The 22,932-nt window shown below is 42.8% G+C and overlaps 1 non-coding gene across 1 annotated transcript; it reads left to right on the top strand.

Moving 5' to 3' along the window:
• Window positions 1–16,913: 16,913 nt before the first annotated feature.
• Trnav-aac (transfer RNA valine (anticodon AAC)) lies at window positions 16,914–16,987 on the top strand. Its single transcript has one exon. It is a non-coding gene; the product is annotated as a tRNA-Val (tRNA).
• The last annotated feature ends 5,945 nt before the right edge of the window (window positions 16,988–22,932 follow it).

Raw genomic sequence — 22,932 nt, 5'->3', positions numbered from 1 at the left:
GCGAAAGACTACATCCCTGTCTTACACCCTTTCTAATCCAAGCACTTCGTTCTTGGTCATCCAACCTTATTACTGCCTCTTGGCTCTTGAACATATTGTATTTTACCTGTCTCTCCTTATAGCTTACCCCTATTTTTCTCAGAATTTCGAACATCTTGCACCATTTTATATTGTCGAACGCTTTTTTCAGGTCGACAAATTCTATGAACGTGTCTTGACTTGTCTTTAGTCCTGCTTTCATTATCGACTGCAACGTCAGAATTTCCTCTCCGGTGCCTTTCCTAAAGCCAAACTGATCGTCATCTAACACTTCCTCAACTTTCTTTTCGAAATTGCCAAATGTGGAGAAGAATTTAGACTGCTTCCAGAAACAGAGCAATGGTCCGTGTTGAAGACTAAGGTCCGTGGGAGTTTCTAACCTGCAGTTAATCTGATTTGGTGTGTCCTAACTTGATGCCACCATGGTATATTATCGCACTGTCGTTAATCTGATTTGGTGTGTCCTAACCTGATGCCACCATGGTATATTATCGCACTGTACTCCTGATGGATCGCTACAGTTTTGGGTACTGGGATTTTGAAACAACAGCATTGCGTGTACATTTGTGCTGTGCCAAAAGCTGTAAAATTTTAGTACTGAGTGCTCAGGATTTTATGACCTCTTTCCACAGTGGCTGCGGGACATGTGACTGAGAACAGTATTTGTTAGCATTTAGGGCGGTTGACACGTCCGCAGGAGCAGGTGTTGGGCTGTCCACCAATTAATCGGGGTCTGCGCAGCTCCGGCTGCAGAATAATTAGATGTGGGCTGGCGGCGCTCACTCCATTAGGCGGCGGCCATTACCGCGTTACGGGCTCTCACCGCACCCCTCCCGACTCCCGGGCTAAAGGCGTAACCGCCCCCTGAGCCTGGTCAATCTGGCGCCGCTGCTCGCCCCGTAGCTCGAGCGTTTGTCACTGCCCGAGGCGATATGCATAGTCGTTCAGAGGCACAACGTTTCTCTCCAGTATCGCAGTTTCGTGTCTCTCAACGCTGAGACTCAGTCAGCAAACCAAACACAATCTGTTTTAAACATCTGTGATCTTCACATGCAAACTGACGAAAATTTGTATTCGAAGGAACATTTATTCCTTCATACTACAGATCTACATCTAGATCTACATTTATACTCCGCAAGCCACCCAAAGGTATTTGGCGGAGGGCACTTTACGTGCCACTGTCATTACCTCCATTTCCTGTCCCAGTCGCGTATGGTTCGCGGGAGGAACGACTGCCGGAAAGCCTCCCCGCGCGCTCGAATCTCTCTAATTTTACATTCGTGATCTCCTCGGGAGACATAAGTAGCGGGAAGCAATATATTCGATACCTCATTCACAAACGCACCCTCTCGAAACCTGGACACATCTCCGTAACGCTATCACGCTTACCAAATAACCCTGTGACGAAACGCGCCGCTCTTCTTTGGATCTTCTCTATCTCCTCTGTCAACCCGACCTGGTACGGATCCCACACTGATGAGCAATACTCAAGTATAGGTCGAACGAGTGTTTTGCAACCCACCTCCTTTGCTGATGGACTACATTTTCTAAGGACTCTCCCAATGATTCTCAACCTGGTACCCGCCTTACCGATAATTAATTTTATATGATCATTCCACATCAAATCGCTCCGCACGCATACTCCCAGATATTTCACATAAGTAACTGCTACCAGTGTTTGTTCCGCTATCATATAATCATACAACAAAGGATCCTTCTTTCTATGTATTCGCAATACATTACATTTGTCTATGTTAAGGGTCAGTTGCCACTCCCTGCACCAAGTGCCTATCCGCTGCAGATCTTCCTGCATTTCACTGCAATTTTCTAATGCTGCAAGTTCTCGGTATACTACAGCATCATCCGCGAAAAGCCGCATGGAACTTCCGACACTATCTACTAGGTCATTTATATATATCGTGAAAAGCAGTGGTCCCATAACACTCCCCTGTGACACGCCAGAGGTTACTTTAACGTCTGTAGACGTCTCTCCATTGAGAACAACATGCTGTGTTCTGTTTGCTAAAAACTCTTCAATCCAGCCACACAGCTGCTCTGATATTCCGTAGGCTCTTACTTTGTTTATGAGGAGACAGTGCGGAACTGTATTGAACGCCTTCCGGAAGTCAAGGAAAATGGCATCTACCTGGGAGCCTGTATCTAATATCTTCTGGGTCTCATGAACAAATAAAGCGAGTTGAGTCTCACACGATCGCTGTTTCCGGAATTCATGTTGATTCCTACATAGTAGATTCTGGGTTTCCAGAAATAACATGATACGCGAGCAAAAAACATGTTCTAAAATTCTACAACAGATCGATGTCAGAGATATAGGCCTATAGTTTTGCCCATCTGCTCGACGATCCTTCTTGAAAATTGTAACTACCTGTGCTCCTTTCCAATCATTTGGAACCTTCCGTTCCTCTAGAGACCTGCGGTACACGGCTGTTAGAAGGGGGGCAAGTTCTTTCGCGTACTCTGTGTAGAATCGAATTGGTATCCCGTCGGGTCCAGTGGACTTTCCGCTGTTGAGTGATTTCAGTTGCTTTTCTATTCCTTGGACACTTATTTCGATGTCAGCCATTTTTTCGTTCGGGCGAGGATTTAGAGATTTAGAGAAGATATGAATAATCTTCAGAAAGATTTAAAGTCCCTTACTCTAGTCCAAAAAGGTTCCCATCATTCTGAACACATAACTTCAATAAATCGCCACCAGCCAAAAAATGTTAAGACACAAAGGAATTACAGACATTGGCTGCAATTGGGCAACGATTGAAATAAATGGGAAAAGTTGAAAAATTGCGTGGGGAAGAGATTCGAACCCGGGTCTCCTGCTCTCATCACTAAGCCACCCTGACACAGCGGTCTTTGCAATTACACGGACTACCCCAGCACACCTCTCGTCAGATCCAAGTTCTCAACTTATGCACACACTATTAATACAGTGCCTCATTACTCGCGACATTTCGCCGATTCCCGTAAGAGTTCGAGCCTGGTGTGCATCTGCACTGGAAAGACCGTCTAGCCTTAAATCAAAGCATCTGCGTAGTGAACAGTAGGCCCGCGTTCCAATCCCGTTTGGGCACAAATTTTCAACTTTCCCTGTCGATTTCACTCAGTGCCCACTCACAGACAATGTCTGTAATTCCCTTGTGTCTGCTGTATCTTGTCCGAAAGAACACACGCACAGTCTTCATGGTAGTAGTGAGGGCAATAAGTATTTGTTGGTTGCTTGATTTGGGGGAGGGAACCAAACAGCGAGGTCATCGGTCTCGATTCCATCGGATTAGGGAAGGATGGGGAAGGAAGTCGTCCGAGCCCTTTCTAAGGAATTATCACGGCATTTGCCTGAAGCTATTTAGGGAAGTCACGGAAAATCTAAATCAGGATGGCCGGTCGTGGGTTTGAATCGTCGTCTTTCCGAATGCGAGTCCAGTGTGCTAGCCACTGCGCTGTTTCACCCGGCAATATGTATTGTAAACTGAATTTCTGTTTGATGATACGTGGTTACAATAGCCTTACAATTATCATAGGCACATGAGTGTACTGGACATTTACATGTCACACTTTTCTTATTACCTCTATCTCTTTCAAAGTAGAGCTTTTTAAATTATGTTTTTATGTAACGCTACAGGGAAGAAACAACCCGTGAAGAAGGCAAAGTAATGGCCTAACCCAAGAAAGTGTCCAATTTTGTAAACATCTTCACAAACGACCAGCCTCGAAACGTTGAATCGAAGTGGAGAGGTCAACCTCAAATTCTGAGAACATCGGTTCTCGCACTATGTTTCTGTGCAAGAGAGTATGCTGCATCTGTCTGGTATAACTCTGCTAATGTGAAATATGTCAACGTGGCAATTAATGGCTCAGTGCGCGTAAGTGTTTACTTGCCTAAACCCAACGCCACTTCAAGAAATTTTCCCTAATTCGCGGCACAGCTCCACCCACAATCGAAAGGCAAGCGGCAGCCGAGTCCGAAATGAGGGAACAGTCTGATGATCATATTCACCCCTTATGTGGCTACCAAATACAGCACAGACGACTGGGCCTAAGTATTATGCTAATGACCAACCATTTAGATGTGCAACCTGCAACACGGATAGAAAATTTATGGCAAAACTGTGTTAGCCATAGGCTTACAAATCCAAAATAACAAATGGCTACTGGGAATCATCTACTGTTTCCGACGTGGAGAGCGCTTAACAGCTTAACAATTGGCGTCACACGTTGGAATACCAGCATGATAAAATGGGGATGTGAAGAGAGTGTCTCCTGTGAATATGATGCAATACAGGGTCATTGACACATAATGATATGTCCAAAAATGGGCGAAACTTGCACAGTTTCAGACCTTATCAAAGAAAATGACAAAGCCAACCATGTTGCTGATCATTGGAAATATGCAGTATAGGTGGTGACGCGGACACGCAACGTAACTATTACCTATTAAATGAAAACATAACGCCTGACCAAAAAAAAAAAAAAAAAAAAAAGAGCACACAAAAGGGGTGGGGAGGAGGAAACGCAATGAAACTACACGGCCTGAGAGGGTATGTGATGTTATTTGAGTGAAAACGTGTCAGGTTTGCAGCTAACTTGGCAGTATGACCCAATTTTTAGTATGACGTTGCATCCCCTTTGGCCTCGATGCGTGCATCCCCGACGGCGACTACAGAAGCACTGATGGTCCAAAATTCACGCAGAACTTTCGGCGATGCCGTCTTCCGGCCACTCATGCTGACGCATCGTGCGACCGGGTAGTGTGGGAAGGGCTGGGAGGCAATCACATTATAACGGAAGCGGGATGCAGCGAAAACGCTCGTTCTGCAGGTATGTCCCGAAGATAGCGGCAAGGTACATTGTCAAAATGTCGTCTTACGACGACGACTGCAACCGCCTGGACACCAGAGAACTGTTCGAACGGGAGCAGAATGCCGTTTTTTTTATTACGTCTTACTTTGCTATACACCATTTCTGTAACGGCATGCCGTCATTTATTCTTGCCCATATATTCCTTTGATCTTTGTTTTCACAACTGAGAGAACTCACGATGCAACGAGATAAACTGAAACACACAAATTGTTTTCCGCAGAATGGCTCTGAGCACTATGGGACTTAACTGCTGAGGTCATCAGTCCCCTAGAGCTTAGAACTACTTAAACCTAACTAACCTAAGGACATCACACACCTCCATGGCCGAGGCAGGATTCGAACCTGCGACCGTAGCGGTCGCGCGGTTCCAGACTGTAGCACCTAGAACCACTCGGCCATTTCCGCAGAAATTGTGAGGCGAAATATCGGAACGATTACGGCAGCCAGCTAGTACGTCAAACACGCCAAACAAAGTAGAAATTTGGCATAAAAGCTAAATTTGAGTAATTGTTCGATCACCTAGGGAGCCTATAAAGTATCTGGAACAACAATAAGGTGGCGGCCGGAGTGGCATGGATGTGTGTGATGTCCTTAAGTTCGTTAGGTTTAAGTAGTTCTAAGTTCTAGGGGACTGATGACCGCAGCAGTTAAGTCCCACAATGCTCAGAGCCATTTTTGAACCAACAATAAGGAAGTATATTGCACAAGTGAAAGACTTTACTTGTCAGACGCCTGTTAAACCAATTTTTGAGTAATTTTCATCTGTCTGCGACCCTTACAGAGTTGAATTAACTGAACGCTAGTGAATATTCACTATACTATTAGTCACGAGTTTGTACACTTAGTAAGAGACAGAAGCGGTTAAAGGCCGTATGTTGGAAACGCCTTTCATATTACGTATCACTCTGCGAGTTGCGAGTCAGCTCGATCGTGAGATGACTACAGTCTCCATGCTTTCGTCTGCTAGCACAATCTCATCTTTGGTTATGCAGCATATTTGCAAGCAATACTTTGTAGCAAGCGCCTTGTCAACCAATCAAGTCGTTAGGCAATGAGATTCAAGTTTGTTTGGACCTCGTGCATGTGGACAAAGTACAGTTACGTTCTTTCTTTCTTCCTCCCTACATTTGGAGCTGGAGATACTGTTTGTACTTCACATATACAAAGAACAGGTTGTTGTTGTCTTCCATCCTGAGACTGGTTTGATGCAGCTCTCCATGCTACTCTATCCTGTGCAAGCTTCTTCATCTCCCAGTACCTACTGCAACCTACATCCTTCTGAATCTGCTTATTGTATTCATCTCTTGGTCTCCCTCTACAATTTTTACCCTCCACGCTACCCTCCATGCTAAATTTGTGATCCCTTGATGCCTCAGAAAATGTCCTACCAACCGGTCCCTTCTTCTTGTCAAGTTGTACCACAAAATCCTCCCCAATTCTATTCAATACCTCATCATTAGTTATGTGATCTACCCATCTAATCTTCAGCATTCTTCTGTAGCACCACATTTCGAAAGCTTCTATTCTCTTCTTGTCCAAACTATTTATCGTCCATGTTTCACTTCCATACATGGCTACACTCCATACAAATACTTTTAGAAACGACTTCCTGACACTTAAATCTATACTCGATGTTCACAAATTTCTCTTCCTCAGAAACGCTTTCCTTGCCATTGTCAGTCTACATTTTATATCCTCTCTACTTCGACCATCATCAGTTATTTTGCTCCCCAAATAGCAAAACTCCTTTACTACTGTAATTGTCTCATTTCCTAATCTAATTCCCTCAGCATCGCCCGACTTAATTCGACTACATTCCATTATTCTCGTTTTGCTTTTGTTGATGTTCATCTTATATCCTCCTTTCAAGACACTGTCCATTCCGTTCAACTGCTCTTCCAAGTCCTTTGCTGTCTCTGACAGAATTACAATGTCATCGGTGAACCTCAATGTTTTTATCTCTTCTCCATGGACTTTAATACCGAATTTTTCTTTTGTTTCCTTCACTGCTTGCTCAATATACAGATTGAATAACATCGGGGACAGGCTACAACCCTGCCTCACTCCATTCCCAACCGCTGCTTCCCTTTCATGCCCCTCGACCCTTATAACTGCCATCTGGTTTCTGTAGAAACTGTAAATAGCCTTTCGCTCCCTGTATTTTACCCCTGCCACCTTCAGAATTTGAAAGAGAGTATTCCAGTCAACATTGTCAAAAGCTTTCTCTAAGTCTACAAATGCTAGAAACGTAGGTTTGCCTTTCCGTAATCTATTTTCTAAGATAAGTCGTAGGGTCAGAATTGCCTCACGTGTTCCAACATTTCTGCGGAACCCAAACTGATCATCGCCGAGGTCAGCTTCTCCCAGTTTTTCCATTCGTCTGTAAAGAATACGCGTTAGTATTTTGCAGCCGTGGCTTATTAAACTGATAGTTCGGTAATTTTCACATCTGCCAACACCTGCTTTCTTTGGGATTGGAATTATTGTATTCTTCTTGAAGTCTGAGGGTATTTCGCCTGTCTCATACATCTTCTCACCAGATGGTAGAGTTTTGTCAGGACTGGCTCTCCCAAGGCCGTCAGTAGTTCCAATGGAATGTTGTCTACTCCCGGGGCCTTGTTTCGACTCAGGTCTTTCAGTGCTCTGTCAAACTCTTCACGCAGTATCGTATCTCCCATTTCATCTTCCTCTACATCCTCTTCCATTTCCATAATATTGTCCTCAAGCACCTCGCCCTTGTATAAACCCTCTAAATACTCCTTGCACCTTTCTGCTTTCCCTTCTTTGCTTAGAACTGGGTTTCCATCTGAGCTCTTGATATTCATACAAGTGGCTCTCTTTTCTCCAAAGGTCTCTTTAATTTTCCTGTAGGCAGTGTCTATCTTACCCCTTGTGAGATAAGCCTCTACATCCTTACATTTGTCCTCTAGCCATCCCTGCTTAGCCATTTTGCACTTCCTGTCGATCTCATTTTTGAGATGTTTGTATTCTCTTTTGCCTGCTTCATTTACTGCGTTTTTACATTTTCTCCTTTCATCAATCAAATTCAATATTTCTTCTGTTACCCAAGGATTTCTACTAGCCCTCGTCTTTTTACCTACTTGATCCTCTGCTGCCTTCACTACTTCATCCCTCAGAGCTACCCATTCTTTTTCTACTGTATTTCTTTCCCCCATTCCTGTCAATTGTTCCCTTATGCTCTCCCTGAAACTCTGTACAATCTCTGGTTTAGTCAGTTTATCCAGGTCCCATCTCCTTAAATTTCCACCTTTTTGCAGTTTCTTCAGTTTTAATCTACCAAAGAACAGGAGTGGACCCAAAATTGAACCCTGTGGGATACAGTTTGTCGCTAAAAGTTTATACCTTTCTAATATTGTTTGAATAATTCGGCACTACTTTTTCCATTGTGTTTGCTAACTGTGATTCAAACCAGTTGTGTGTAAAGCCACCAATTCCATGACACAAGTTTTTCTAAGAATGTAACAGGTTCTACACAATCAAACACTTTTGGAATATCACAAAAAATTCAACTGCTGAAATTTTATTATTTAAAGTTTGCAATATTTGATGGTATAATATGTAGATAAAAATCTCAGTCGAGCAACCCTTCTGCAATGCAAACAGTGATAAATTGCTTCTGCTTAAATGGCCGCGCCGCAGTGGTAACAATGGTTCCCGTCAGATCACCGAAGTTCAGCGCTGTCGGGCTTGGCTAGCACTTGGATGGGTGACCATCCGGTCTGCCGAGCGCTGTTGGCAAGAGGGCTGCACTCAGCCCTTGTGAGGCAAACTGAGGAGCTACTTGATAGAGAAGTAGCGGCTCCGATCTCGGAAACTGACATACGGCCGGGCCATCCGGCTGACCAAATGCCCCTCCATATCCGCATCCAGTGATGCCTATGGGCCGGTCGGTACCGTTGGGCCTTCATGGCCTGTTCCGGAGCAGTTTATTTTTTAGTTTAGTCTGGTTTACAATTGATTGGTGAACTGTATCTAAATATGTTATTTTGATCACTGAGTTATGTGAATTTTAATTGAGTAGTGCATCAGAATTCGAGACGGTACGCAGCAGCCGCATTCGACTATTGTAATGCTAGTGAACGCAGCATACCAGCCGAAAACGCAGTTCATCCAGTTGGGGCGATAGCGCGAAGCTGTAACCTGGAAATAACAAAGCGTTTGGAGTCTTCCAGAGGCTTCGTGCAAGAATACGTCTGTAAAAATAATTCAAAGTAAGACGCAATTTTAGTGGGAAGACCACCCCTCAGTAACAGACATATAGACGCACTCTAGCCCTAAAGGATGGGAGAAGAAATATAGTCCTGTGGAATAAATATGTTTTGGAGTAGACAGAGCAATTTCACAATTTTTACAAGAAGTGTTACGAAAGAGATTACGCGAGAGGAACGAATGTGGATCACAAAAACGTATCAGAACTCTCCTGTCGTTTGTTTAGAGTGTCCCACTTGGCATCAGTATATTTTATTTGATGTTGCTCTGGGGACGCTAGTTAAACAAATGAACGTGCATGCAGGCAGAATCTACTTTCATCGCTGACAACTACGGCGCGTCATTCCATCTTTCAAGTAATTCTCTGACGCAGCCAGTCGAGGAACGCATGTCGATGTTCTGGCGTGAGTGGAAGACGGGCTAGAGATGTGCTTGCCCGTAGCCCCACTGCTAATAATCATTCGCAACAGTTCATACTGACACGTACTTACCTGAGCTGTAACAGCTGTGCGGTCTGCCACTGTTGCCCTTACTATACGACGATCCTGGTGCGCATCTGTGGACGTCCAGAATCTCGTCCACGGGTCCGACAATGTTCACGTGACCATTGATACCGGCATCACTGCACAAATGACGCAGTACGTCCAACTTGTGTGTAAATTCTCCGAAAGGACCATCCTACCGCTCGGAAGGCCACAACGTGATCCCTTTCTAACTCGCTCTGTTGGTTGTAGAAAACACGAGTATGTGTCCTTCGCATGGTTGCTTGCTTATTTTACATGTTTGCACCACACAGCTCCCTGTAGTACCATGGAAGTTATTCCCTCATGTCTTAACAGATGTCCTATCATCCTGTCCCTTCTTCTTGTCCATGTTTTCCACATACACCTTTCTTCTCCTGTTCTGCGCAGAATCATTCCTTATCTTATCTGTCCACCTGATCTTCAACGTTCGCCAGTAGCACCATATCTCAAATGCTTCGATTCTCTTCTGTTCCGGTTTTCCCACAGTCCATGTTTCACTGCCATACAATGCTGTGGTCCAGACGTACATTCCCAGAAATTTGTTCCACAAATTAAGGCCTATGTATGATATTGGTAGACTTCTCTTCGCCCTGAATTCCCAATTTTGCCGGTGCTAGTCTGCTTCTGATGTCTTCCTGGCTCCGTCTGTCACTGGTTATTTTGCTGCGTAGGTAGAAGAATTCCTTAACTTCATCTACTTCGTGACCACCAGTCCTGATGTTAAGTTTCACGCTTTTCTCATTTCTGCTACTTCTCGTTACTTTTGTCTTGCTTCGATTTATGTCAATCCATATTCTGCACGAATTAGACTGTTCATTCCATTTACCATTCCGAAATCAGATACTGGATTATAAGGCGTACCCAGGAGCAGATATACACTCAGATCACAATGTTGTAGTGAAGAAGAGTAGGCTGAAATTCAAGAGATTAGTCAGGAAGAATCAATACGCAGAGAAGTGGCATACAGAAATGCTAAGGGATGACGAGACACGCTTGAAGTTCTCTAAGATTATAGATAAAGCAAGAAGGATTAGTTCAGCAGGCAGCACAGCTGTTGAGGAATGAACATTCTCTATTAAAGGGTAAACACATATGGCGCCCTGGTAGCTATGCCACTACACAATCTGTTGGCGGAAGAAGTTGAAACCATTAATAATAGTTATCCACCAGATGACATATGCCGTCATCAGATCAAAATACAAGTCGTCTTTCCAGATGTACAAATTTTTTGCCGGCTGTGTAGAAGACTGTGAGCTAATAAATGGGGCGGCGTGTGTCTACAGGTGGCACAGTGCGTTTGTTTCACAAGAACCACATCATATCACCATCTTCTCCATTCCACGAATGTCTGAAGTAACTAATTGTGTTTTCTTATAAATCATAGTCATTATTTTGAAACATTAGTACACACTTCAGTAATTCTACTGTTTTGTACATTTTTGTATATAGTGGGACATCTATGGCCCAGAAAATTTCCTAGAGTGTAGAAACACTAGGATGTGAGATCCACCAGTTATGCAAATCACCATTTTTTCCAAGTACTCAAACATGTTTCAGCACCACTGTGCTATCATTTATTCTGTAATGTGTACATTTTTATTAAACGATTACAAAATTACGTGGACATTCAGTTCAAACAATAGTTCGTATCTTTTTGTTAATACCTTTACACTTGGTGTGCATGATTTTTCCGAAACACTTGTGTATTATTTATTACACGTAGTTTGTCATCTGCAACCAAACGATGTTGATGAAAAATTTTGTTGTGAGTTAACCTATCATCTGAAACGTAATTTAATTTGTCGCGATATTTCGCGCCATTATTCGTTTTTACTTACGTTTTCGTGTGGCAAGCCCTTTTATTCTCAGTATCGTGGTCAGGTGTCGTGATGCACACGTAAATATAACACGTATTTTCCCAAATAAGGCCGTAAAAGCACTTTGCACTTGACCAAAACATAGTGTAACTGTCGTCGTTGTGTGTCCCAGCCCAGTCAGTGTTCATTTGTTCACCAAAGAGTTCGGTGCCAAATTTGAATTTTGTTTACATTTTATCTTTGTGCGTGTATGCGCGCGCGTGTGTGTGTGTGTGTGTGTGTTTTCTGTAGGCTTATTAGCTGTTTGTGTTGTCTGCTGCATGGTATTCCTTTTGTGTGTCAATGGCGAGTCTTTGCAGATGTAGTGTATCCATTTTTCGTGTGCGTGTGTGTGTGTGTGTGTGTGTGTGTGTGTGTGTGTGTGTGTGTGTGTGTGTGTTTGGGTGGGTGGGCAGACTTTATCTGTTTGTGTTGTCTTTTTGTAAAGTTCCTTTTATGTGTTAAATAGTGTGCCCTTGCTGAGTGTAGTGTATTCATTTATGACCTGTTTTCCTTGTGTTATTGCCTTCTGTAGGTGGAAATTTTCCTCAATAGTCACTCTGCTGTATAGGTTGCGGCTGGGTTTCAGTATTCTTAAGTATGTTTCTGTTGTAGTTGCGTGGTGATTCTGGGCTATAAGGTTGTCAACAAATGTGCTATGAGAGCTGTTGCTTTTTAAAGCTCTGAGATGTTCTGAATATCTGGTTCTGAAGTACCTGCATTTTTGTCCTATGTACACTGACTGGCAAGTGTTGTATGTGAGTTCATATATTCCTGATCCGTTAAATTTATCTGTGGGTGTTTCTTGTGTTCTGATCTATTTTCTGTGTTTCTTCTCTGTCCTGTATCCTATTTGTAGTCCCTGTTTCTTTAATATGTTGCCTATTCTCTGAACAATTTTGTTATTGTAGGTGTGTATGTGCCATTTCTTTTTGTGGGTGTGTTGCTGCTCTGTTGTGTGTTAGTGTGGTCATTGTTTGTGTTTTGTGTTGTTCTGTGTTGGGTGAGGATTTGTGTGAGTGTGGTATGTTCATTTTTGTACTGTTTATATATTTTTTTATTTAATTTGTGTACCATATGGGTATCATAACCATTTTCTACTGCTGTTTGTTTTATTGTGTTTAGTTCTTGTGTGTAGTTCTGTTTGTTCATGGGTGTTCTGTTTAATCTATGGAGCAGGAATCGGAAGTTTGCTTGCTTATGTGTCAATGGGTGGTTCGCTATGTTGTGAATGGTGGTGCTTGTGGCTGTCAGTCCTGAATATTGTGAAGTTGTGTGTGATGTTTGTTTTATGTATGGTGATATCTAGGAAATGTAGTGTATTCTTAGTTTCTGTTTCTAATGTGAAGTTAATTATTGGGTATCGGGTATAAGTTGTTTATTTCATTGTGTAGCTTTTCTATGTGTGTTATGTTGTTCATCAGTCAGGCATCTTATGTCATCGACATAACGGTACCAGTATATAACTTTGTAGTTTTTTTTGTGTCTGAAGATCATGTTCTCCAGGTTGTTCACAAATACGTTAGCCGGGAGGCCACTAATTGGTGACCCCATTGGCAGTCTTACATGCTGAAAATAAAATTCTTTGTTGAACATGAAATAATTTTGTGATGTTATGGTCTTGAGTACGGTTGTTATTTCATTGATGTGTGTGTCAGGTGTGTTTCCTTGTTTTAATCTTTGTGTGATGCTGTTGATTGTTTCATTTATTGGGATACATGTGTACAGTGATGTGATGTCAAATGATGTGAGGGTTGCTGTGTCTGGTATGTGTATGTTCTTGATTCTGTCGATTAATTCCTTTGAGTTTTCAGGTTCCTGTTCTTATCAAAAGTGTACAATTTTTTTAATAGTCTGTGTGTCTGTTGGGCTAGGTGGTAGGATGGAGCATTTCAGAAGTTAATGACGGGCCTTAATGGAATATTATCCTTGTGAATCTTTGATAGGGAATTTAGGTTGGGTGCTTTTGGATTTTTCTGTGTCATCCTCTCTACTTGGCCTTTTGAGAATGTGTTTTTGATATTTTTCAGTGTCTGTTGAATGTTCTTCTGGTACCTTGCTGCTGGGTCACTGGTCAGCTTTGCGATGTTGTTGTCTCTGAGAAAATCTAGTGTTTCCTCTAGGTGTTCTTTTTCAGCCATAATTTCAGTAATATTTCCTTTGTCTGCTCTTGTTACTATGGTATTGCTCTGTTTTAATATTTGTTTTAGCTAGTTGGCTGTGGTTTCCTCTGATGTTCTATGATTAGAAATAATTGTGGATTTGTGTGTTTTGATTATCTGGGTTATTTTTGCAGCTACTAATTCTCTTGTCAAGTTTGCATTAAGATTTGGTGTGCTCAGTCTTTCTTGTTCCTTTATAATGCGTTCTGATTCAGTTATGAGGTTTTCTATTGTTTTGTGTGATATGTTTGTGTCAATGTTGTGTTTTGGTCCTTTTTATAGTTGGCTCTTTTCTTGTTTGGTAAGATTTATCAGTTAGGTTAATGATTCTGTCATGGAATTTATATTGTAGGCTGTGATTGTTTTTAGTGGGTGCTTTTGATTATTCTGTGTGATTGTTTTTAGTGGGTGCTTTTGATTATTCTGTTGAGTTTTCTGTTTTGTTTCTCCTGTTTTTCTTGCATTACCCTCTGTATGTATGCCTTTTCTGTCTCTATTATTTCCTCAAAGTGAGCTGGTGTTGTAAATCTGCTAGCCAATTGTAAATGTGATTGGTAAAGTTCAGTGTTGAGCGATTGCTTTTTAGCATATAATTCCCTAATTTCTTGAGTTAGCCACGAAATCCCCACTTACTTTTTCACTTTCTTTGGTGCAGATGACATGCTATTCACAGAGTTTTTTGATATAGTCTGGAATTACATTATTGGTAAGACAATTTTTATTAAACTGTACATTGAGAGTTGTCTTCTGAAGCTTCATTAAGATGTTCCTGTATGTTTTGTTAATACCAGTGGTTCTGAAAAATCATGCACACCAAGTGTAATGGTATTAACAAAAAGAAACCAACTATTGTTTGAACTAAATATTCACATTATCATTCATTTCTTCCACTTACGTAGCGTGACACTGACTGAAATTTATCGCCATCTGAGTGAGTATGTGGTAGGTGCGACTGTTCTAAGATGGCAGATAACACAGCTAGACAATCTCGGCTTCGCACCAGCTGGGCTGACAACATAATCAGATGAGTGGAGAAAGCTATTTTGGAGGATCGCCGAATGAGTATGGAATGCATCGCCACCAAACCTGGAAATTTGTAGTAAGTTCCTATGGTACCAAACTGCTGATGTCATCGGTCCCTAGGCTTACACAGTATCTAATCTAACTTAAACTAGCTTACGCTAAGGACAACACACACACCCATGCCCGAGGGAGGACTCGAACCTCCGACGAGCGGAGTCGCGCGAACCATGACAAGGCTCCTCAGGCAGCACGGCAACCCAGCGCGGCTCGCACCCAAAACTGGAATTTTCGTGGAACCCGTGCATGAAATCCTGCATGAAGGCCTGAAAACGCGAAAAGTGTGTTCCAGGTGGGTGCCATTAATTACGCTGGCGATTTTCTCGCACAGGGTAGCGTAACACTTACTCTTTGCTTTCCAAATGCAGTACGGCGACAGGTAATTCCTACCAAGACGTCTTGAAGAACAAGCTCCATCCAGCATTGCGGAAAAAAGGGATTGAAAAGGCTGCACATGTGCTCTTTCACCAAGGCAACATATCAGCCTATAGGGCGAAGTTGACGCTGCAGTTCCTTTGTGCTAAAAACTTTAAAGTGGTTCGTCATACTCTCTCCTCACCTGACCCGCTCCTAACAAATTTTTGGCTGTTTCCAACGATGAAAGACACTATCCGTGGCCGCATATTTACTAGATGTACCACTATTGTACCAGCTATTTTAGAGTGGACAGACCAGACTCCTAAACAAGCGTCGCAGTGACAGAGGAGTCCTGGGGTGGTCGTGGCGAAAAATGTGCGCAGCTGCAGGGATGTTACGTTGAGAAGTGACAAGTTTCAGTTTTCGTGTGACTAATTAGTGAGAAAAAATTGAAAGTGTTAAAATGTTTCATTATTTTTTTGTCCTGATTTTTATTCGCATAGTTGTATAATGCAATGATGTGTAGTAATGGAAAACCCCACTTTAATTATAAAAGAAGCTATGAATTTCTCGTTCAGGATGTTCAAAAATTCCAGTTAGAAACTTCTAGGACTTGTTGAGGGGAGTTAGAACATAATATTTTCAATACGAACCCACTTGTACTGTGTACTGCTTCCGTTCCACGGTGGTTTCGGTTCAGATGTTTAAGTCATCCACTTATGCCTGAAGAACTGAATTAGGCCAGACGCAGTACAGCTATTAGGTAACAACTCATAAGGAAATATAACGAAACATCCATTTATCACTCAAACATATTTGTTTGTATTAACACATAAACATTACGCTCTGTAGGGTACAGCATGATGGGTTCTTTTTCGCTTTGGAATAATGTAAACAGTCTTGGAACGGGAAATGTACGTTTCTGGGCATGGATTCCTATTCAAAATATTGTGTACTCACTCTCCTCGCTGTTTGGTCTCTTCCCCCAAATCATTCCAACCCAATTTAATTAAATCTATCTGCTCCGTTATTAACTCAAGCCATTATGATGTCTTTTATTCATGAAGCTGATTTCTCCGCATATTACAGGAAAAAATGGGCGAGGTTGGCGGCGGATTGTTCGGACACGCCGGCCGCGGTGGCTGTGCGGTTCTGGGCGCTCCAGTCCGTAGTCGCGCTGCTGCTATGGTCGCAGGTTCGAATACTGCTTCGGGCATGGGTGTGTGTGATGTTCTTAGGTTAGTTAGGTTTAAGTAGTATTTGAGTGTGATGTTCTTAGGTTAGTTAGGTTTAAGTAGTATTTGAGTATTTAAGTTTGCCCTTGGGTTCGCACTGCCTGCTGCTGAGAAAGTGATTGCTTTTGCTGATATGACTTGCAATAACGACTGCGCGAAACGCCGCTATCTCGTTACGGGTGCTACGGCAGACACCCTCTCGAGCACCCCGAAGACTTCTTCAGCCCTCGGCTGCGATGGGTTCCAGGCTGACAAAAGAACTGTCGTGTGTGCATTCGCGGACGAGAGAAAGGCTGAGGCAAGTTCGAGTGAACAAGGATGGACTCCTCGGCTCCGTCGTTTCCGTTATCACGTCTGCTTCACACGCAGAAGGTCCCCGGTTCGATCCCGGGCGGGAACAGTATTTTCCTGCCTATGTCGTATTGTACTCCAGTGAGCCACGCCGTGTGTGGATCTGCTGCATGTCCCTTCGTTTTGCAAGTACCACATTTATTGAATTTTTTAGTTACGATGGCAACATCACTACAAGTTGTCTGTGAAGTAAGGTGCACACAAGCAGTTTCCGTGGTGTAGCGGTTATCACGTCTGCCTAACACGCAGAAGGTCCCCCGGTTCGATCCCGGGCGGAAACACTTTTTCATCACTTTAAGCAAGACTTACTAACATGCATCTGCTACCATCTGTACCCGAAACCTTCGTAATCGCCTTCACGCGTCGGACCAGAGTGTCAATTGCTCACATCAAATAAGAAATTCATTTGATATGTAGTTTAAGTAGTTCTAAGTTCTAGGGGACTGATGACCACAGCAGTTGAGTCCCATAGTGCTCAAAGCCATTTTTTTGTTCGGACACAAACGATCAGACATAATCAGTGTCACTTTTCGTCGAACTCACCTGAGATACTTATTCCTATCATTTCTCAGCTGCATGCTATTTTTTCAATTAAAAGTGCGCTGATGTGATCGGTTTCCTTTCCCGAACAGTAACGTCTTCCATCCTACTCAGTGGCCTAATACCACGCAGATGTGCAAATAAAAATAGAGGCTGGCCTTCTGTAAGGTAAGCTGTTGTATTACTGCAGGGAACTATCCTGTGACGCACCGAATTGTGCACTTTTTACTAAAGTTACCCATAATCCATGAAGGAGCCCTCCACGTCGCGGCTGTTCTGTTGTTTCTAATTTTCCTTCTTTGTGAACCCTTAAATTCTTACCGTCCTTTTCAGTAACTCCTCATTTGGCTTTCATCTAGAAGCTGAAGGAAACGCTTCAGTGTTCTAACTTGTACGTACATCGTATAGCTGAAGGTAGGCTCGTTACTGTGATTGTAAAAAATACTCCAGGGCCTACAATTTTACATAGTGGACTTGCGGTATTCGTATTGGACGAAATGTTCGACAGTGATTCACTGTGTGAAAAACCTGAGTGCTTGGCGCTCCGCAGCTTTCAGATGTTTTTTAAAAGACGTCTTCTATACACATGAGCTGCACTAGAAATATTTTATTTGCCAAAACCTGTTTTCAGGTTTATAACCCATCATCAGTGACATCTGATGCAGAGGACCAAACAACTGTGTGTCCACTGATTTCTAAAAAATGGTAACCGGACATATACAGCAGTAATATAAGTCTGCTTACATTGTGCCCTTCTATAGCTATGTCATGCTTCTCATTTAATACGACAGGATCTGAAATATGTCCTACAACACAGTACACAGTTTATTATGTATGTTACAGCTGTCACATTTTAGGCAGTGACAATTCTTGATAATGTTTGATATGACTGAGATACAGTGTAAACATGGAACTGACAGGTATAGGAGTCTACATTACGTGTCTTTGGTTATTTCGAAGGCTATATTTATTTAGGTCTTTGACATGCAAACATATAATTATGTAAAACACTATTTTTGACAGTTGTCATGTTAAGATAGAATTTACAAAAGGTATAAGCTAGCAAAATAATCCAGCACATCATGTCAAATTAGACAATTTTACTTGCAGGACATAGACTCCACACCAAAATTATTAAGTTAAAACACTGCTGAAATTTTGTATACACAGCATATTCCGTAACTGTGTTCATTAAGTATATTGTCTGGTTGTTTTGTCACATGGATGTGTATATCCATTTCTTCTACAATATTTCTTTTTCCGTTTTGTGGAGAATGATGATGTTTTTGTTAATGCCAATATATTGCCTGGTTGTTTTGTCACATGGGTGTATATATCAATTTCTTCTACAATATTTCTTTTTCCGTTCTGTCCTGAACCCAATTTGCAATCTACTTTTTCGAAACAAATGGCTTATTTTGTCTGGAGTGTGATCCCACTATGGTAAGGCTATAAACTTATCTTTTTCTACTTGCTTGCTATTTTGTAACGTAATCTGATTTCTGCTCTTGCTATGATCTTTATGTTATATATATAAAATTCCATAATTCCCATATGACAAAACAACCAGACAAAATACTTAATGAACAAACAGAATTATGGAATAAGATGCATATACAAAATTTCAATAGTGTTTTAACTGAATAATTTTGGATTGGTGTCTATAATTTTCATGTATCTAATTTGACATGATATGTTGTATTATTTTGCCATCATATACGTTTTGTACGTTCTCCCTTCAAATGACAGTTGTCAAATAATTATATGCATGCAAGTCACAGACACATATAAATATGATTTTAAAAATAACCAAAGACTGACAATGTAGATTCCTTGACCTATCAGTTCCATGTTTACTCTATATGACAGTTGTGTCAAACATTACCAAGAACTGGCACTGCATAAAATCTGACAGTAGTAAAAGACATGACAAACTGTGTATTGTGTTGTAGTGCATATAGCAGTTCCTGTCATATTAAATGATAAGCATGTCATTGTTATAGTCTTATATTTCTGCTATATATGTACAGCTGTCATTTGTATAACTCAATGCACATACGGTTGCTCGTACCTTCGTATAAGACGTCACTGATGATGGATTATAAACCTGAAAATCAGTTTTCGTAAATAAAACATTTCTAGTGCAGCTCATGGTGTACAGAAGATGTCTTTTAATAAATATTTACTGCATGCTCCAAGCCTCTTAACGTAGGGTGGCCTGCAGAGTGCAGATGGAGATGTAAGTCTGTGGCGTGCGTACTGTAAGACCTTCAGTACACACACACCATGAGATTATTTGACTTGTCGCTATAACGAAGTAGGCGAGTGTGACCAATATGTCTTGTGCTCTTATCGTGGTGTGTTTATCTTCTGCTATTAGGTCAGACGATAGAAATGCCACTTGCACGCTTAGAGTAGCAGATTGACGGTGACCAACTTTAAACAGAACTTGATTAATTTTTACACACTTTTATTAAAATAATAGCAAGCATAGAAATTACTTAACTTGGTTCTGGGTGCTATTTACAATTGACAATCTGAAGTTCCTTTGGTATTGGTACGTTAATCTTATTGTCACATATATCTCTGATACTTGACAAAAGTGTCTATACATTTATGTTCATGGCTATGTACAGGAATATGGTAATCTTATTAGGTGCAGACTGAAACTTGACTATAGATTGGTACAGACAAATGTAGAACTCGTACAGACTGGTACAGACTAATGCAGACTGGTACAGACTGGTGCAGACAAATGCAGACTGACCAATCGGAGGTCTGTACACTCGTTATAATACCTCGCGCATTCATGTATCACTGCGCAAGTGTGATCCGCAAGGAGAAAAGGTTCTACGTAAGCAGCAATCTCATTGGCTGCATTAAATATTAATACGCGGATCGGCGGAAGCAGAATTTGGTCCGTCTCTATGGCAGCGCCATCTCGTAGTGCGGAGACGGACGAGCGCTGCGCCTGCGCTGTTGTGCTTAGTGGGGCGCGCTCTAGTGGGGAAAGTTGTGTACGCGCTGACTACGCGTAACTATGTACACAACAAAGTCAAACCGGTCAGATATCAGTCTCTTTACCAGATTTGCCTATGTGCCTTGTATTCGAAACAGTTTACTGCTAATGGAGGTGGAGAATGTCTTGTCTCGCTACGTTCCGTTTGCTTACTCTGGGCCTCGTTTACTGGTCGAGACGAGCCGAGTGCAGGGCGGCGGAATGCGGCAGACGGAGACACGGGCCAAATCAAAGAGGCCGCGCCGGCCTGGGCTATTACAAACTTTAGTTACCGGCCGCGTCATTAGGTGCCACCTCCATGCAAACCGTTTAATATACGGCCAGACAGATGTTTAATATCCGAGAGGCCCGGCGCTGGGCAAACTTCATTAGCCGCCCGCCCGGCTGGGCCCGATATGTAATTTAGCCCGGGGCTCGCCGGCCGGTCGCGGTCGTACGTTTCGCAATGACATCACGAGGAGTGGGCGGTAGTGGTGAGGGTGGTAGCGGCGAGGAGGGGGGCGGGGGGGAGCGCGGTGTTTTTGCTAGCCTCTCAGCCGGCAATAACGCGCGCGCGCCGCGCTAACTTGGTTATTCATGTTGCCGGCCACGTTCCAGCGTGGCGCGGCGGCGCGCGCGGTCTCCGTAATTCAGTGCGGGGTCCGCTCGCCCAGCCGGGATGAATAATTCACAAAATAGGAGCCGTCGGCACGGCCCAGCTCCTTTACTGCCCTTTTACTGCTGCCCCTAATTTCGAGATTTGACGACGCGGAGTATCAGTCTGCCGTCAATGTCTACCGCAACACGCCACTCCCTCGCCCACGAGCGGTTCTTCGTTTTCTTTTTTATCCTTTTCGTTTTTCCTACGTCTTCACCACCTTCCTGTTGACCTAATAGAGATCTCCACGACGTGCTAGCTCTAGCCAGTTGCCGGCCGTTGTGGCCGAGAGGTTCTAGGCGCTTCAGTGTGGAACCGCGCGACCGCTACGGTCGCAGGTTCGAATCCTGCCTCGGGCGTGGATGTGTGTGATGTCCTTAGGTTAGTTAGGTTTAAGTAGTTCTAAGTTCTAGGTGACTGATGACCTCGGATGTTAAGTCCCATAGTCCTCAGAGCCATTTGAACCATCTAACCAGTTTTTCCATCTTTACTTGGGTCGTGCAGTATCGGACAGTGGATTGTATCAGACAAGAGCTGCTCCTGAACTCTATCGCTTGCGAACGGCACGTGTTGCGCCCCTGCTGTTGGGTTGGGTTGTTTGGGAGAGGAGATCAGACAGCGAGGTCATCGGTCTCATCGGTTTAGGGAAGGACTGGGAAGGAAGTCGGCCGTGCCCTTTCAAAGAACCCATCCCGTCAATTGACTGAAGCGATTTAGGGAAATCACTGAAAACCTAAATCAGGATGGCCGGAACCGGGATTGAACCGTCGTTCTCCCGAATGCGAGTCCACTGTGCTAACCACTGCGCCACCTCGCTCGGTGCGCCCCTGCTGTGCGAACTATGAAGGAACAAGATGCATCACCAGATTTTGAATCTAAACATCATTGCGTTTCGGAGAGACAACAAGCAGTCTGTTCTTAATGAGTTTTTCGGTGTACATACTTAGCATTCGAGTATTGAATTTTGTTTGCAAATATGACATTTTTATTGTGTCGTTAGAAGCAACTGATATTATTCTTTACATTTTAGGCTGTGACGATGTATAGCCCAAGTGCACTGCCTGACGGAAGATGTGAAGCACCAAGAAGAGAAGGAAGAAACGAAATAAAAGATCACGGGTTGAGACGGTATATGATTTCATTTTGATGATTGCAAAATAGTCAAATTTACGAAGTACCGTACTTGGAAGTATGACTTTGAGTCTTCTCTGGCCCGGATGCATGCACCCATTCGATTGGAAAGCGTGTAATAAAGCCATTGTATCCTCTCCATAAGTAAACCGGCCCAAAACTACTGAAATTGTTCCTTGATATCCTGAGTACAGGCAACTGGATGGTATCGACATCTGACCTGTTCAGATACATATTCTATTGGGGACAGATGTGTCATATTGCTGGACATGGGAATATCCCAGTATATAAGACGGGTAAAAGAACGGACCCTCAACATTATAGACCAGTACCTTTAACATCGATTTTCTGGAAATGCTGAATATTCTCAGTTCGAATATAATACATTTCTTTATACAGAAAAGCTTCTGGCCACAAATCGGCATGCTTTTAGAAAGCATTGCTCGTGTCAAATTCAGCTTACACTTGTCTCACGTGAGATCCTGCGAACGGTGGGTGAAAGGTTACGGGGAATTCCATGTTCCTAGATTTCCATAAAGTATTTGACATGGTGCCATATGCTTGTACCTTCGTTAACCGTTGGCCGACTTAACGAAGGTACAAGCATATGGAATAGGTTCCCAGGTATGTGGATGGCTCGAAAATTTCTTAAGTAACAGAACCCAGTATGAAGTCCTCGACGGCGAGTGTTAATCAGAGACCAGCACATCGTCAGGAGTGCCCCAGGGAAGTGTGATAGGGCTGTTATTATTTTCTGTATACATATATGGTATCGCGGACAAGGTAAGCAGCAGTCTATGGCTGTTCGCTGATGATGCTGTGGTGTATGGGAAGATGTCATAGTTGTGTGACTGTAGGAGGATACAACAAACTTTTGGAAATTTGTGGTAAGGTACCAT

The sequence above is a fragment of the Schistocerca cancellata genome, chromosome 7, assembly GCF_023864275.1.
Source record: "Schistocerca cancellata isolate TAMUIC-IGC-003103 chromosome 7, iqSchCanc2.1, whole genome shotgun sequence".
Classification (NCBI taxonomy): Eukaryota; Metazoa; Arthropoda; class Insecta; order Orthoptera; family Acrididae; genus Schistocerca; species Schistocerca cancellata.
This window is presented reverse-complemented; position numbering and strand designations above follow the sequence as displayed.